General features: G+C 49.0%; 1 long non-coding RNA gene across 1 annotated transcript; it reads right to left on the bottom strand.

Moving 5' to 3' along the window:
* Nucleotides 1-1,806: 1,806 nt before the first annotated feature.
* On the bottom strand, nt 1,807-10,961 carry LOC148213933 (uncharacterized). Its single transcript, XR_015793664.1, has 3 exons — nt 10,808-10,961; nt 9,956-10,115; nt 1,807-6,277 (listed from the first exon to the last, which is right to left on the bottom strand). It is a non-coding gene; the product is annotated as an uncharacterized LOC148213933 (long non-coding RNA).
* Nucleotides 10,962-14,994: the final 4,033 nt, after the last annotated feature.

The raw sequence follows: 14,994 nt of genomic DNA, 5'->3' as shown, positions 1-14,994 counted from the left end.
TCCTGTAGAAAAACATTAATATGCATTCAGGTATTTCTTACCCTCTTTTAATAACTCTGGTGGCTAAGTCATTTGGAGTTTTGCTTCATATAATATTTCTTTACACACACATTGTAAGATCGCCAGAATTGCTTGCTGAAAATAAATGATTTTGTTTTCCTTTCACCTGAGTTGCTGCCTGTTTTGGGAGGTTGGAAATGGGAGGGATGTGACCCACCTTGTTGATCAGAGACCCTGATTTCACTTTGAGCAGTGTAGGAAGTGGGGGAGCCAAGGTGAACCTGGAAGGAGCAAGAACTGCGGTGGCTCCTGCCTGCTCCTTTATCTGATGTTCAATGACCGGCCACAGCCATCCCGGTCTCCTTGCGAAAGGGCAGATTCTCCTGCTCTCCTGTTTCTGAGAGATCCCACTCCGTGCTCTTCAAATGCCCAATATGACGCTGTGGCCCAAAAGTGGGGAGACCCTTCATTTATGGGAAAGACGTCCCTCATACTACAGTGGATGCTTTTTGGGCAAGGAGGAGTGACAAGGGTGGGGTCTTTCATCCCCTTGGGCTTCCCAGATGCCCTCAAGAGCTGGCCATCTTTGACAGCCTAAAAAGGAGACTTCAAAAGCATTTGGTGAGAATTCAGTAGGTATTTGAGCCTCTTCAAAATTCTTAAAATTTTATTATTTGATTTCTATGGCTGCCCATCTGACATACCCAGAGTGACTCTGGGCAGCCAACACAATAAAAACATTAATACAATAACAGGATGCAATAAATACAACACACGAAAATGGGCACCAAGGCTAAACCAGTCAGCCACAAATTGATCTCCCAACTCCCGTGCCTGAAAGGAAAGCCACATGTTTACAGGAGGTGTTACAGAAAAGGCGACAGTCCTATGTCTCACCAGATGACACTTGAATCAACAGGACGCAGGGCATGGCCCTTCTGATGGGTGGAGACCATAGGGGAGAGGTGGTCCCCCAAATAGCCTGGCCCCATGCCCTGAAGGCCTTTGTAACTAACAAGCAGCACCTTGAGTTGCACCCAGAAGCCTGCTGGGAGCCAGTGCAGCTCAGGAACCCAAAATAACATGGGGATGCCGGACAGGCCCATAATTGCCGGTGCTGCTGCATTCTGGACCGATTGCAGCTTCCGGATGTTCTTCAAGGGCAACCCCATGTAGACCACCTTGCAGTAGTCCAATTGGGAGGTGACCAAAGCATGAATGACTCTGCAGTGCTGCTTGATCCAGGAAAGGGCACAATTGGTGCACAACATGGAGTGGTGCAAGAGCCATTCTGGCCGTGGCTGCAACCTGCTCCTCAAACAGGAGTTGGGAGTCCAGGAGGGTCCCCAAATTGCTCATTGGTTCTGTCTGTGGCAGTACAACCGCATCCAGAAGTACAGATGGAAAATCACTGGATCCAGCAAGGCTAAAACCCAGAGCCACTCAGGGTGAACTGAAGCCAGTTCTTCTCCATCCAGACTCCCATGGCCTCCAGACACCAAGACAGAACCTCCACAGCCTCCCTTGGCCAGGCTGGGACGGAGATGTTACAACTGGGGATCATCAGCACACAGATGGTGCCTCACCCTGTGCCATTGCATGGCCTCACCCAGCAGCTCCCCAATCAAGGCCACCTGGAATCGGCCCCAGAGGAAGGAGGAGAACCCGGGCAAGACGGTTCCCCCAACTCTTAATTCCCGGAGCTAGTCCTGAAGGACACCAAGATTGATGGCATTGAAGAGATCAAGAAGAGAAGATATTGGATTAAAATTCACACATGGTTGGAAAAAATGACAAAACAACACATAGACTTTAAACCAGAGACATTTTTACTGGGAATTATACCGGAAACATACAGTAAAGAATTGAAATATCTGATTGTAAATGTCTTGACAGTGGCTAGAATTGTATTTGCTAAGAATTGGAAGAATGAAAAAGTACCTATGCAGGAGGAGGTTATTAAGAAAATTATGGAATGTGCTGAGATGAGTAAATTGACATTTGAAATTAGAGAGCAAGAAGACAAACAATTTTATATGATATGGGATTTGTTTTATCAATGGTTGGATGAAAAGATACAGTAATGTAATAGATTAGGAAATTTTACAATAGAAACTCGATAAGCTGATATAAATTATATATATATATAAAATCAATGGACAAAAATGATACAAATCTTATAATGAAAGCTATAATTTCTCGTAATAAATGGTGTTATAGATTAGTCATAAATGATTAATAATTGATAACTGATAAATATACAAATATACATTGGATAGATAACATGAGAATCTATATAAATGGTGAGTGAAGACTATGAAAGGATGGCACAAGTGATTGGTAACTGGCTGACACACAGTATAAGATGGAAGATGGTTTTTATGTTTTTTATGTTTTTGTTTGTTTATGTATGTTTGTGTTTGCTGTAAAAAAAAAAACTCTAAAAAAAAAGAGATCAAGAAGAGCCAGGATGGATGCGGTATTCCCACCCACTCCCTCCAGAGGTGGCCCACAGGTGTGATCAATGCAAGAGAATATCTAAAGAAGAGGCATCGTGAAACCCCTGAAACAACTAGTGATGGCTGTGGTGAGATGTGACTAATCAGGGCAGGGAGGAGTGAGGAAGAAGCTCCAGATCTGAGTGAGGCCTCAAGGCTAAAATTCTTTTGGACAAGGATTGCAGGGAAGGGGAGACCAGGGAGTTAATCCAAGCATGTGCTTAACCAAGGAAGACTCTAAAGATTTGTCTTTTCATGATGAAAGATGGAGAGAATGAATGAGGAATACAAGGATAATGAGAAATTCTGAATGTGGAGATACAATTTTGACAGTGCCAAGAATGGATCTAAAGAAAAAATGGATTTTATTTATTTATTTATTGGATTTCTCTCCCGTCCATCTCCCCTACAATGGATTTGTTGTTCAGTCGTTAAGTCGTGTCCGACTCTTCGTGACCCCATGAACCATATCGCGCCAGGCCTTCCTGTCCTTCACTGCCTCCCTGAGTTTGCTCAGTTTCATGCTCATTGCTTCAGTGATGCTATCTAACCATCTCATCCTCTGCCGTCCTCTTCTCGTGAAAGAAACTGTAGTGAAAGTAGAATGATTTCAGGAATAGAAAGCCCTATGTGTGTTTCTGTGTGTGTGTGTGTGTCTGTCTGGGTATGTTTTGGTGCCTTTGAGTCAATCCTGACTCCTGGTGACTGCCTGGACTGACTGTTCCTGCCAACAGTTTCCAGAAGTGGGTTGTCCTGACTTCCTCCTTCCTAAGGGTGAGAGAGAGAGAGACTGGCCCAGCTGGCTTTGCGAATAAGGTGGGACTTGAACTCATGGCCTCCTGGTTTCTTGCATCGTGCCTTAACAACTAGACCAAACTGGCTCCCATCAATAGTATCAGAAGAAGATAAATTGATCTTCCCAGGGAATGAACAAAGAAACAGATTTAGGGAAAGAAGGAAGCTGCCTGGAAGGGAGTGCAAATCACTGTATGGCGTGCTGCAGAGGTGCACAGAGGTGTAAATGGGAAGTGTAGAAAAGGAGGCTTGGTGGAATGAGGAGGTGAAAGAGTGAGGATGAGAAATAATAGGTACAGTATCAGAGAATGAGTGTTGCAAAAATGAGATATATCTAAGGTGCGTATCGAAAATGGGGACCCAGGAAAGCTTCAGTGATGATACATTGGAATTTAAGGTGCCCCCAGATACCATGTTGTATCCACACTTACTTGGGGAAAAGCTCGGCTAAATCCACGGGATTAACTCCAGAGTAGACTCCCCTGTGGGGCTGGTGAGCAGCGATGACAGAATTCTGCGTCTCCTATGCAGATTTCCAGATATGGAGTCTTTGCTTCCTAAAAAGCCTGGAAGAGGATATTTCCTTCAGCCAAACCCCCAGGAGAGCCCAGTGTCCGTCCTTCTCTCCAGCACAGGGAGCAGCCCAGCCTTCTGGCAGCCCCATTGCAGGACCTTGACCGGAAGGGGCGGGTCTGTTGGGTGAGGCAGCCCCTCTTTTTCTCACTGCCCCCCAGTACGTTCATAGAGCCAGGAGTGGGACGTGAGAGGCCTGAAACAGGTTACCAGCTTTCAGTGCTGGCAGCAGGTCTGCACCCCAGATGTTCTCCTCCGTTCCTACTTTGGACGGCTTCAGTTCTGGCTCCTTGGCCGGACCGTTCTGCCAGCAGCCGGGAGAGGCAGCCGGGAGAGCTGGGCGGCCTGGAGAAGCAGGGCCTGCAGGGGGAAGGAGGAGAGCAAGGAAGCCCTGGGCTCTTTCTCGGCCTGCTCTCCTCCGCCTCTTGCTGGGAGAAAGGAGAGCTTCCTGCAGGCAGCGCAACCTATCTTGCTCCTGTCCCAGAGAAGCAGATGGCCCAGAGCAGATGGGGTGGCAGAAAGGCTGGAAGGGTGGAATTGTGGTACTCACCATTGTGAAACGCAGGCCACGGTGCTTTGGTAGCGCCTGGAAGATGGGGGGCTTCCTGGACCCCCACCCTGAATCTCTGGACAGAGAGGGCTCTTTCCTTCCCTCTTTGGAAATCTCACAATGCAGGGTCCTCTTCTGGGGGGGGGACAGCAATAGATGTCTTGGGTCTGTGGACAAAGTTTAGGTGGGAAGGTTCTTTCCCCTTTCCTTCTTTTTAGTGCTGTTTTATTTTTAATAGTTTAATAGTTCAAAAATAAAACTATATATAATGGTTTTGTGCTTGTATTATTTGTGTTGTTGTTTAAGAGTCCCATAAAAATAAAAAGTTAAAACATCCTTATTTTTCTTTCAATAAAATTCAGCGGGTTTTTTTGGTTCCTGTGCAGAAGAGTAGAAAGAGATCAACATGTTGAGCCTGGAGGATATTGAAGGAAGGCCATGAATTCCTGACCTCAAGCACCCAAAGGCTAGTCCGTGCGCAAGAGGAGGGCGGAAGTGGGTAGAGCTGGCAGGAGGGGAAACATCTCCTGGCAGGGGAGGTTCCACAGCGGAGGGTCTACCTCGCAGGGAGGTTGTCACAAGCAAAGGCTGCAGAATCATTTGAGGGGGAAATGGGGGCCATCCCCCACTGCGCATTTTGCCTTAAGCAGGACGTTGGACCGAGTGCCGCTCTCTGGTTCGGTAAAAAAGGAATCAGACGAAACGGGTGGAGATCTCCCAATCTTTCATCCATCTGGCACCAGCCTTCCTCTCTGTCTTTGGCTGCTCTTTCCAGGAAAAAAAAGACACGGTGTTTTGTAGGTTGTGCGAAGGAGACTCCCAGGCAGCCAGCGGAGAAAGCACCGCGGGCCCCGCGCGGCCTCCCTCCCCTCCCATCCGAGCCCCCCCGCCCCCCAGCTGAGCCCGGCGGAGGAGCCCGTGAAGCCGCGGCCTCGCAAGAGGCGGGAGGAGCCCGGGGAGCGCGGCGGGGCCCCGCGTGGCTCGGACGCGCCGCAGCAGGAGCCGCCGCCGGGCGGAGGACGGCGCTTCCCTCCCCGGAGACCGGCCGGCCCGGAGGAGAGAGAAGCAGCGCGGGAGGGAGAAGGAGAAGGCCCGCAGGAGAGCCCGCGTGGAGGGGCGCAGGCGCTCTGCAGGCCGGCCGGGAACGGAGGGGGAAGTGGGGCAGAGCGGCGTCCGTGGGGAGGAAGCGTTGCCAACGTGGCCGTAGAGGAGCTGCGCAACAGAGCCTCGTGCAGAGGAAATACCGCAACAGCAATGGAATAGCAGGAGAGTTATTGTGACGGTAGCAGTAATTAGCATAGAATTAGCGTGTAGTATAGGAATAGTAGTAGAATGTAGAACATTGTGCAGTGTTATTAGTAATAGCAGCAGAGTGTAGGAGAGAGACAGTAGAAAACACAGAGAGACTTACAGGGTTTATATTTCACTTTTGTATCTTGAATAGTGTTGTGCACAAATCGTGGTTTCAGCCCAGCCCTTTAACCCGATGAAAGACGACTCGAGAAACTCAGTCACTCATTTATTAAGGCACCTTAGTAATTGAGGACTCCCTCCCAAGAAGAGAGCCCTGAAAATAGAAAATATGAGTCTTTTATCTCTTTTGAAAAACAGCATCATTATCAGAGATTATATGATTGGTTACATAGTTGAGCATCCGCACTTAATAACTAACATCCCATAATAACATCACACATTGTCAACCCATAGGTGTGACAGTGTCCATGACGACTTGTGCTTTTCCGCCTCTGGGACACCTGCTGGCCTTGGAGCCTTTGTTATTTTAGGTCTTGCCTGGTTTTAAATCTGACTTTTCCCGCTTTAATCAGTCCTCATGCTTAATCTCTGAGCTTGTTGAGATGTTCTGTGGAGAAATGCAAGTCTGATGGTTTATTGCTGACATGTTCAGGTGAGGAGTGCGAGCCTGATGGTTTATGGCCCCAATCTGACTCCCATTTCATTAATTAACTCCACTTTTGCTAATATCAATAGTTTTTTTTTCTTTAATGAAGCACCTCCCCAGGCCTTCTAGGGAGATACAAAAGTCCAAGAGTCCGGGGCCCAGTGCTTTTCGGGGCTCTTTGGGGTCTGCGTCAATCAGATCAGTACCTGACCTGTTCCCCCTCCCCCCGCTTTTCCCCTGTGCAGAGCGGAAAGGTTGCTTAGACCAGCCATCTCCTCCTGCGCAGCTTTTCTCAGGGGCGCAGGGCTTCCCTAGGAAGGGAACAAACTTCTCTGAGACCTATTTGGTTGATGGGCACCCTTTGCCCGTGTGAATCAGTGGCAGGCTGCCAGGCAAACAACAGGCACCAGCACGATCCCCTTACCGTGCGTTCCCCACCGTGCGCCCGTGTGCTCACTCACGATCCCTTCCTCCTCAATCAGCATACACAGAAATACGATTTGCCCTCTTGCTGATCCTCCCAGCGCCGGGGTGAGCATTGCAAAGGGCCAGGAGGGGGAAAAGGGCCGTCACATTTGCCCTGCAGATCCGGCTGCCTCTTGAGCCGAATCCCTCAGCACTGTTTGGGCTCCCCCAGCTCTTTGGGGATGGACTTCCTGGCGCTTGGAGTAAATGTGGGTGTAATTTCTTAATACATTTTCTTCAAAGTTCGTTGCTCTCCTGGCATCTGTCTCGGGGTTCTTGTTCTTTGGTATCCAACCCACAAATCCTAAATTTATTTATTTATATTTATGTGGCATATTTATATAGCCGCCATATTACAAAACCCTGGCTCTGGGTGGCGTACAACATAAAAACAGTTAAAAACTCCACCAATTAAGCCTTGACGCCCAAATCAGCAGCAACACCACGTCAGTACCAATCCAGTTCATCTCAGGGTTTTCTGTCTAGTCTTGCTCTTTTTCCTTCCCACGTAATTTGTGTCGTCTTGACCTTTCAAAATAATTTTTAGGGAAATGTAATGAAAAGACAAATTATTTTGACTTAAAATATTAGCAGTGATAGCTGAACTGGCCAAATCTTAAGAAAGCCTCCCTCTTTAATTAGTAGTTTTTTCTGTACCATATCTCTTTTTTAAAGTAGCTTTTACCCCATTAGTTAGTAGCTTCCTGCTTAAGTCATGGACAAGGCATTTCTAAATAACCTTTAATTATGTTTGTTCCTGTATATTGTCTCCTGGAGAAAGGTGTAACTGCTGAACAGAGAAGGTGATATTTATATTTAATTTAATTTTGCACAATTACTCTGTAACAATTACCCTGCAGAAACACTACTGTGTGACTTTCATTCAAATACAGATTTGACAGAACTAAAAGCAATCACACAGAGATTTCATTTACACAAGAACTGCTAGACAGGCGACTCTGTCCTTTCGGGTCACCCTCTTTCCACAGAGGGGCTCTGTTGTCTAAAACCAACGGAGAAAGGCAAAGACTCCCAGAGTCAGCTCGACTCCTGGTGAGGCATCAATCTGGCAGCCAGCCCTGGGATTTCCTGCTGGTCTCCCATCCAAATTCCAACCAGGCCTAATTCTGCTTTGCTTTTTTCCAGATTAGCCAAAGTCCCTGGGTGCTACCATGAGCTGTTTCTTCACTCCTTTTTCCAGACTCTCTGTAGCTTTCTTGGTAACAGGATGGAAGCGCTTTGCCATTGCCTCATCTGGGGTCTCTTTTTGCTTCCCAGATAAATTTTCTTTCTTGGAAAGAAAAGAGGCAGGGGACAGAGAGACGGGAAGGGAAGGGAGTCTGTATCCATAATCTGTCATCTATAATCAATAATCTAGCAGAGAGGAGGAACTCCCCACCATTTCTACCTCCCTCCCCAGCACCACAGTCCTGTGGGCGTCACTGGCAGGGAAATATTATATATCCAAGTAATTTATTTCATCCTGTAATACTGTTTGTTGCTTGGCTATTTTTGCTGTTTAATTTTGTTTCTGTGTGGTAGGGTTTTCCGCTGCTCGGAGTCGACAATTGGAGCGGCATGTCAGGCTGGTGAAATCAATAAATATATTTATATCTGTATGAAAAAACTATTCTTGTGGAAATAGGCACAAAGTTCACTTAGATCCATATTATCTGTCCATATGGTGGTATTGTCAAATAAAGTTTTATTGTTTATAAGCCAGTAGCCCCCTGAGGAACTGAGAGATAGATCATAATAACCCCCAGAAGATGAGCTGATAAAAGAGAAAATAACCTCAATATAAGAACTCTAAACTTATCATGAGGGTGGTGACAGCTAGGTTTTAAACTCTATTCACCACCAGCTTAAACTTGGAAGAAATTACTCCACTTCCTGTTGAATAAACCTAATTTCCCTGGACTGTAACCTCACAAAAAACCCAGATTAAGCCCTCTCGGGGCTCCTGAAGAACTAACCCCACCAGGGTCCTCTTGCAGCTCCCACTCCCCCGCCCCCCGTGGCTTCACTGTCGGAGTCCAGGGTCCTCGTGGCTTCATCCAGCACCAAGACTTTGGGGGTGCGGATCAGGGCCCGGGCAATGGCCAGCCATCGCTTCTGCCTGAAGGAGAGCTGGCCCCCCTTCTCCCCCACGTCTGCAGGAAGGCAGGCGAGGAAAACAGGGGAGGAAAAGGAGAGTCCCCTAAATCTCATTGCCCCGAAGAGTTGGTGAAGCCACTGGCTGAAAAACAAGGACGGGGCTCCCAAGGAGAGGCGGGACCTGAAGCCCGGCACTCTGCAGACTGGGAGGAGAGGACTGCATTAGGACTCCCAGCTCTTTGACTTTCAGTGCAAAAGGTCTGGAGGAGGGAAAAAGCCCCCTGCGCTTTTAACTGCCGTGGAAGGGACTTCAGGACTGTGTTTTGTGAAACAGGACAAGGATGCAATAAGCTTTGTTTGACTTTTCTCTTCTGCACTAGTGCTTTAGTGATATGGTTACGGTTAGAACCATCGGTGTACCTGAAGCTTTAAAGGTAGTCCTTGAGTTACGACAGCAATTGGGACCAGATGCAGTTGTAAAATGTGATGACACGTGACCTCATCGCTGCAGTCCCACTTGCCGTTGTTAACTGAATCCCACTGGTCATTAGGTGAGGACCTCTGTGCAACTGCCTGCCAGCTTCCCACAAGCAAAGTCAGCGGGGCAGCCAGCAGGAACTTGCAAGTCCCAGGCAGTTTGCAAGCAGGCCGGCAGGCAGGCAAGTGACTGCTGCCCAGCGGGGGAGATACCCCAGTGACTTGCCACCTTCCCTGCCGGCTTCCCCATTGACTTTCCTTGTGGGAAGCTGGCAAGGTAGGTCACAAATGGTGATCAGGTGATCATGGGGTGCTACAACTGTCATAACTGTGAGCCAGTTGCCAAATGCCCAGATTGTGATCACGTGACTGCGGGGGTGGTGCGACAGCCTGAACTTCATGGACTGGTTGTAACCACCATTCGTTCAGCGTCATTGAATGGTCACTGAACAAATGGTCGTAACTCAAGGACTACCTATATATGTTGCAACAGAGGCAAGCAGGATTTAATTTCAGGGGAGCCAGGTACCAGGACCGGTGGGTTTTCTGGGAGGAAAGTGGGCCTTTAGAGGATGAACCGAGGGGACGGATTTTGCCCACCTGCAGTGAAGCCTCCTTCCAGCTCCCAGATGAATCCCAAGGCACCGGCTTCTGTCACTGCTCTGCTTGCGTCTTCCTCGCTGCAGCCTCGCAGGCTGTAGGTGAGATTCTCCCAGACGGAGCCAGAGAAGAGGACGGGCTCCTGGCCCACCAGCGCCACCTGCGATTGGACAGGAGGCCTATCAGGACAGGGCTGGGCTGAGGGAGAGACTCCAGCCATCCTCCTCATCAGGCACCTTTCCAGGGTGGGGCTGGGTGACGCTCAGGGCGCAGCTGTTCCAGATGTAAGATTCACCAGTCTCCCAACTGAAGAGGCTGAGCTGTTTTCTGCTCTTTTTAATCTGGGGGCTACGTGGGAGCACCCAGCCAGCCTTGGCTGATTTTGAGAAGCTAAGCAGGGTCAGGCCTTGTTGGTCCCTGGATGAGAGACCACCAGGGAATTCCAGGTCTGTGGCTCCCAACTCATGAAAAGTGCAGTGTATGCCATAAACATTGGAATTTTAAAACACGCACACAAAGAAAACTGCAGTGCCTCCCAAATGCCAAACAATTTCAGCTTTCAATAGAAGCAAATATGTGTAGCTCAGGGTTGAGCCGTGGAGTCCTCAGAGTTCTCTGAGCTCAGACAACTCCAAGGACCCCAAACTTTCAGCTTTGTCCTTGGTCCTCCCCACCCTGCATTGTTCCCTCCCCAAAAAGTCACCAAGTGTACATTCAACCACCCAAAGGTACCCAGGTGATGTGGGTGTGTGTGTGTGTGTGAGAGAGAGAGAGAGAGAGAGAGATTCCCTGGATGAATTCCCACCAGCAGAAAAAGGGACTGGAACCCCCGACGTCCCAGAAGGGACTCACCGAAGCAGCTCTCCGGAAGGGCGACCGCCCCCAATGCCAGAAGCAACAGGGGCACAGAGCCCAGAGCCATCCTGTCCGCAAACCTCCACCTGCGCTCCCCCCCCTTCAGTCGCGGGCAAAGAAGGAAGAGCTTCGAGTGTTCAACAGCTCAGCAATTCAGAGCGATCCGGAGATTGGCCAGTAGAAAAAAAGCATTCCGGTGTCTTCGTTGGTTGCTAGGCAGACGTCCAGGCACAGCCTTCCAGAGAGGCGGAAAAGGAAAACGAAAGTTCCTTGGGGAAAACCTTGCAGGAATTCTGCGTCTTGGGAGAGGGGCGGCACTGCGGGACTCCAAAGAGCAGGTGCATGATCCGGGCCGGGCGGAGGGGGAGGGTCGCGTCCCTTTTGGACCCCGCAGAGCCCTCGCAGGCGGGGAAGAGGCGAAGGTCGGAAACCCCGAGTGGACTTGGCTCTGTGGCGTCCTTGGGGTGCTCTGAGCTCGGTGGTTTTCTTGCAAACCCGGCTAGGTAAGATCTTCAGTGCTGGCACTGAAACGTCTGCAAGAAAACAGCCGAGCTCAGAGCACCCCAAGGACTCCGCAGTTCAGCCCTGAGCGACACATATTCGCTTCTGTTGGAACCTGGTTCTGCTCCAAACGCCCAGCGCCTCTTGGGGCGTCTTAAAGGCGAAGACGCGTCTCTCCTCTGGGAAAAGGCCAGAGGTGCAAAGAACCCCAATAATCCCCCATTTCTTGTCATTCTCCAGCGCAGACATGAATCTTCACGAAGCTTCAGCGCTCCTCGGGTCTCCCGCAATAAACCAAGCTGGCTGCTGCCTCCTTTGGCGGTTCTTCTGGGGAACGTTGGATTCAAATAATGAATCCCTCTTCCGGTTGTGATAGTTATGATGATTGCCAAATTTAGTTGATAATGAATTGTTGCTGCTGCTGCTTCCTATGATGCTTCCTATGCTGAGCAAAGTGTGAGTAAGATGCAAGGGTCTTTTCAGGTCTAGAACCATCTCCTGCTCTCTTCTGTGGTTAGCCTTCCACCGAGCATGTACAGAGTGGAAATTAGGCTGTGCCTGTGGGCAAGAGGAGTGAGAGTCTGCCTCCCTTTCACGTTCTATATTTATAAGGTCCTTAGAGGGACCTTCCAATTGCTGGGTGAGTCTCTGGAAACTGCCTTTCTGTGTATCAGCTGCACCTTCAGATACTCTCTTTCCTGTCTGGTTCACAGCAGGCTTAACCTTGTTTGTTTTCAGAGACTGGTTAGTTTCTGGTGCAGCATCGTGTGCAAACGGGGATTCACACACAAAACACTTGAGTCCCAGAAGGGAAAATTCACCAAGGTTGCCACTAACCTGGTGTGAGAAGGTTGTGCAAAGGCACCTCCCAGGCGTATCACTGGCCCAGTTAAATCTGTGCGAATCTGGCCTCCGTGGGCCTGGAGAATCCCTGCAGACAAAATGCCGGCTGCTTCCCAAACCAGGATGTTGGAAGGAGCCAAACGTGAGACAGGCCGAAGCCTCTCAGTGCTCTGCCCAAGTGTTGGGGGGCCTCTTTCTCCAAGCACAGCCCCCCACATGAAGCTGCCTCATCTGGGGAGGCCCTTGGCACATCCAGATCCCCCACCCAGCCTCTCCAGGCTCCTTCCCAAGGATGCCCAGAGTTTCCAGCTTGAGCCTGAAATAAATTTCACCAGCCTTTCTCTCTAGCAGTTGACGCCTTCAACTCCCATCATTCTAGGAAGGGCCATGCTGGCTAGGGATGATGGGATATCCAGTCCCACCCATCTGGAGGGCACCTGTGTGGGGAGGGCTGGCCTATCTGGAGAGGCTGGGCTTTGAGCCAGTCCTCCAATCCCGAGGCTGGTGATCCTCTGTTTTGGGGGGACAGTTAGCCTCCCTTCTGTGTGGGACCAGTTTCCAAGGGGGGAAGGGGCCCCAGCTGCAAAATGGGCCCCTGAGCATTTACTCCCCTCCAGCAGAAAGACATTGTTGGCTGCCCCTTGCATGCATGCAGGGACACAGAAGCACATGCACACAGTCAAAGTTTAACAAGACATCTGCTGAACATGTTGATGTCCTTAAAGCAGGGTTTCTCAACTGGGGTTCCGCGAGAGGTCACAGGGGTTCCCTGCTAGATCAGAGTGATGAGCAGAGGCTGAACAAACCCCCTCCAACCTCCAACACTGGGTTGACCCACCGGAGTGCGCACAGACCCCGGGCAGGGGTGGGGATTGTGCATACAAGCAAGGAGGCATGCAAAGCGTGACCCAGGAGGGGGACTTGCCACTCAGCCATAGCTGCTCATGCAAGAGATGCCGCCAGGGCCTTCCTGTCCACTACGCGGAGCTCTCCTTGCCGGCATGCACCTCCCTTTCTGCAGGAGCAGCGGCCCAGGGGGTTCAGGATGGGTGCAGGAGATCTGGGGCTGGCCTGGCCTGGCCTGGGCGGCAGCGGCAGCAGGAGCCACCCACAAATGAAATTGGACGATGGCTTAAAATTAAAAAAGATATACACATAATAAATCAGAAGAGCGATGTGGGTTATTTTCTTATACTGGAATTGCAAAAGGGATTTCTTGGGGTTGTCACACGGGGGCCTGACAAAGATAATGACAAGAATTTTGAGGGAAGAGAGGAAGAGGGTATGAGAAGGCAGATGTTAGAACTTCCTTTGAGGAATTTAAAGATTGTTGGGAGAAAAAAGAAAGAATTCAGAGTTGGTTTATCTGATCAAGGTTAAAATAATGGGTTGCTATTTCTGGTGATGTTTAATGGCTTCTTGATTGGGACTGGACTTTAGAGGAAATAAGGGGGATCTGTTTAAATGGAAAGGAAGGATTCAGATTGGGCTTAATAGGTACAATTTGTAATACTTTTGTTGTTATTTCTGATAACCCTTCCTGGACTTTTGCTGTTTAATATGGAGAAATGATGTTTTAGAGACGGGCTTATAAAAAATGGGATGAGGTATCAAATGAAGAGGTGTTTGATTGTATTTTAAGAGATAGTGATAAGTTGTTAACGTTGATTATACCTGTTGGGGATGAAGGGGGGGGTTCTTTTTCCATTTTTCTTTCTTTCCCTTTTTTTCTTTTCCTGCACTTTTTAATTTTTTAAATGTATTTCTGTATTATGTGGTTGTATTAGTTTGATTGGTATAATATAATTTTTAATAAAATTATTGGAAAAAATGAATTCTCATAAAAGTTCTCAATAATTGTGTGCCATCAAATCATTTTCCACTTCTAGTGACCACACAGATAGACTTTCTCCAGTACACTAACCTGTTATTTCAGGACTCCCAATGCTGCACTCGTTGCCATTGTAACTGAATCAGTCAATGAATGCATACATACATACATCTAAACATACATACATTTTAGAAAAATTCCCCTCTCACCCCTATGGGTGGTACGTGTCTTCCTCCATCTCGGGTCCTCTACCAGGGGCCTGGGAGTTTGGGGGTTCTGCACAGTATCTGAGCTGCTCCTAGCCCTGCACTCTTCTGCACAGAGAGCTCTGATGTGGTTCCTGAGATCTGTTGGAGCCATTGCCCCAGCTTAGGAGTCACGGCCCCGAGTGCTCCTACCACCACTGATGTGATGGAATGGAATTATGAAGGCCACACTCAGGGAGGCAAGCATCCTCTTTCGTCTCCAGAAGGGCGAGGAAGAGATAAGAGGATGAGGCTGGCACCTCCCTGAGTAATTCACTCTTTTCACAGCTACTGTGGGAACAGAGTTTCAGTCTGGGAAGATTCTTGATAGAGGTTGTAGCTAATAAACATTGCTGAACTGAATCTGCATGGTCTCCTGGAGTTCCTTGGGCTAGGCCTGACAACTGGGACCACTTTGGCCTTGACTTTCCACATCCTCTCTAGTTCCTCCTTCAGGCCCTGGTACTTCTCCAGCTTCTCATGCTCCTTCTTCCTGATGTTGCTGTCACTTGGCACTGCTACGTCTATCACTACTGGTGTCTTCTGGTCCTTGTCCGCTGCCATGATGTCTGGTTGATTGGCCTGTCCCTAACCCTGCCTGTCTGTCTGGATCTGGAAGTCCAGCAGGATCTTAGCCCCGTTATTCTCCATGACCTTCTGTGGAATCTCCCATCTGGACTTGGGGGGGTCTAGCCCATACACTGTGCAGATGTTCCTGTACACAATGCCAGCTACTTGGTTGTGTTGTTCAGTGTATGCTGTTC

The sequence above is a fragment of the Python bivittatus genome, unplaced genomic scaffold, assembly GCF_059951505.1.
Source record: "Python bivittatus isolate LINGU-HERP-01145 unplaced genomic scaffold, Pbiv_v1 ctg000810_np1212, whole genome shotgun sequence".
Classification (NCBI taxonomy): Eukaryota; Metazoa; Chordata; class Lepidosauria; order Squamata; family Pythonidae; genus Python; species Python bivittatus.
Note: the sequence above shows the minus strand (reverse complement) of the source record. Positions and strands in the feature narration are given on the sequence as shown.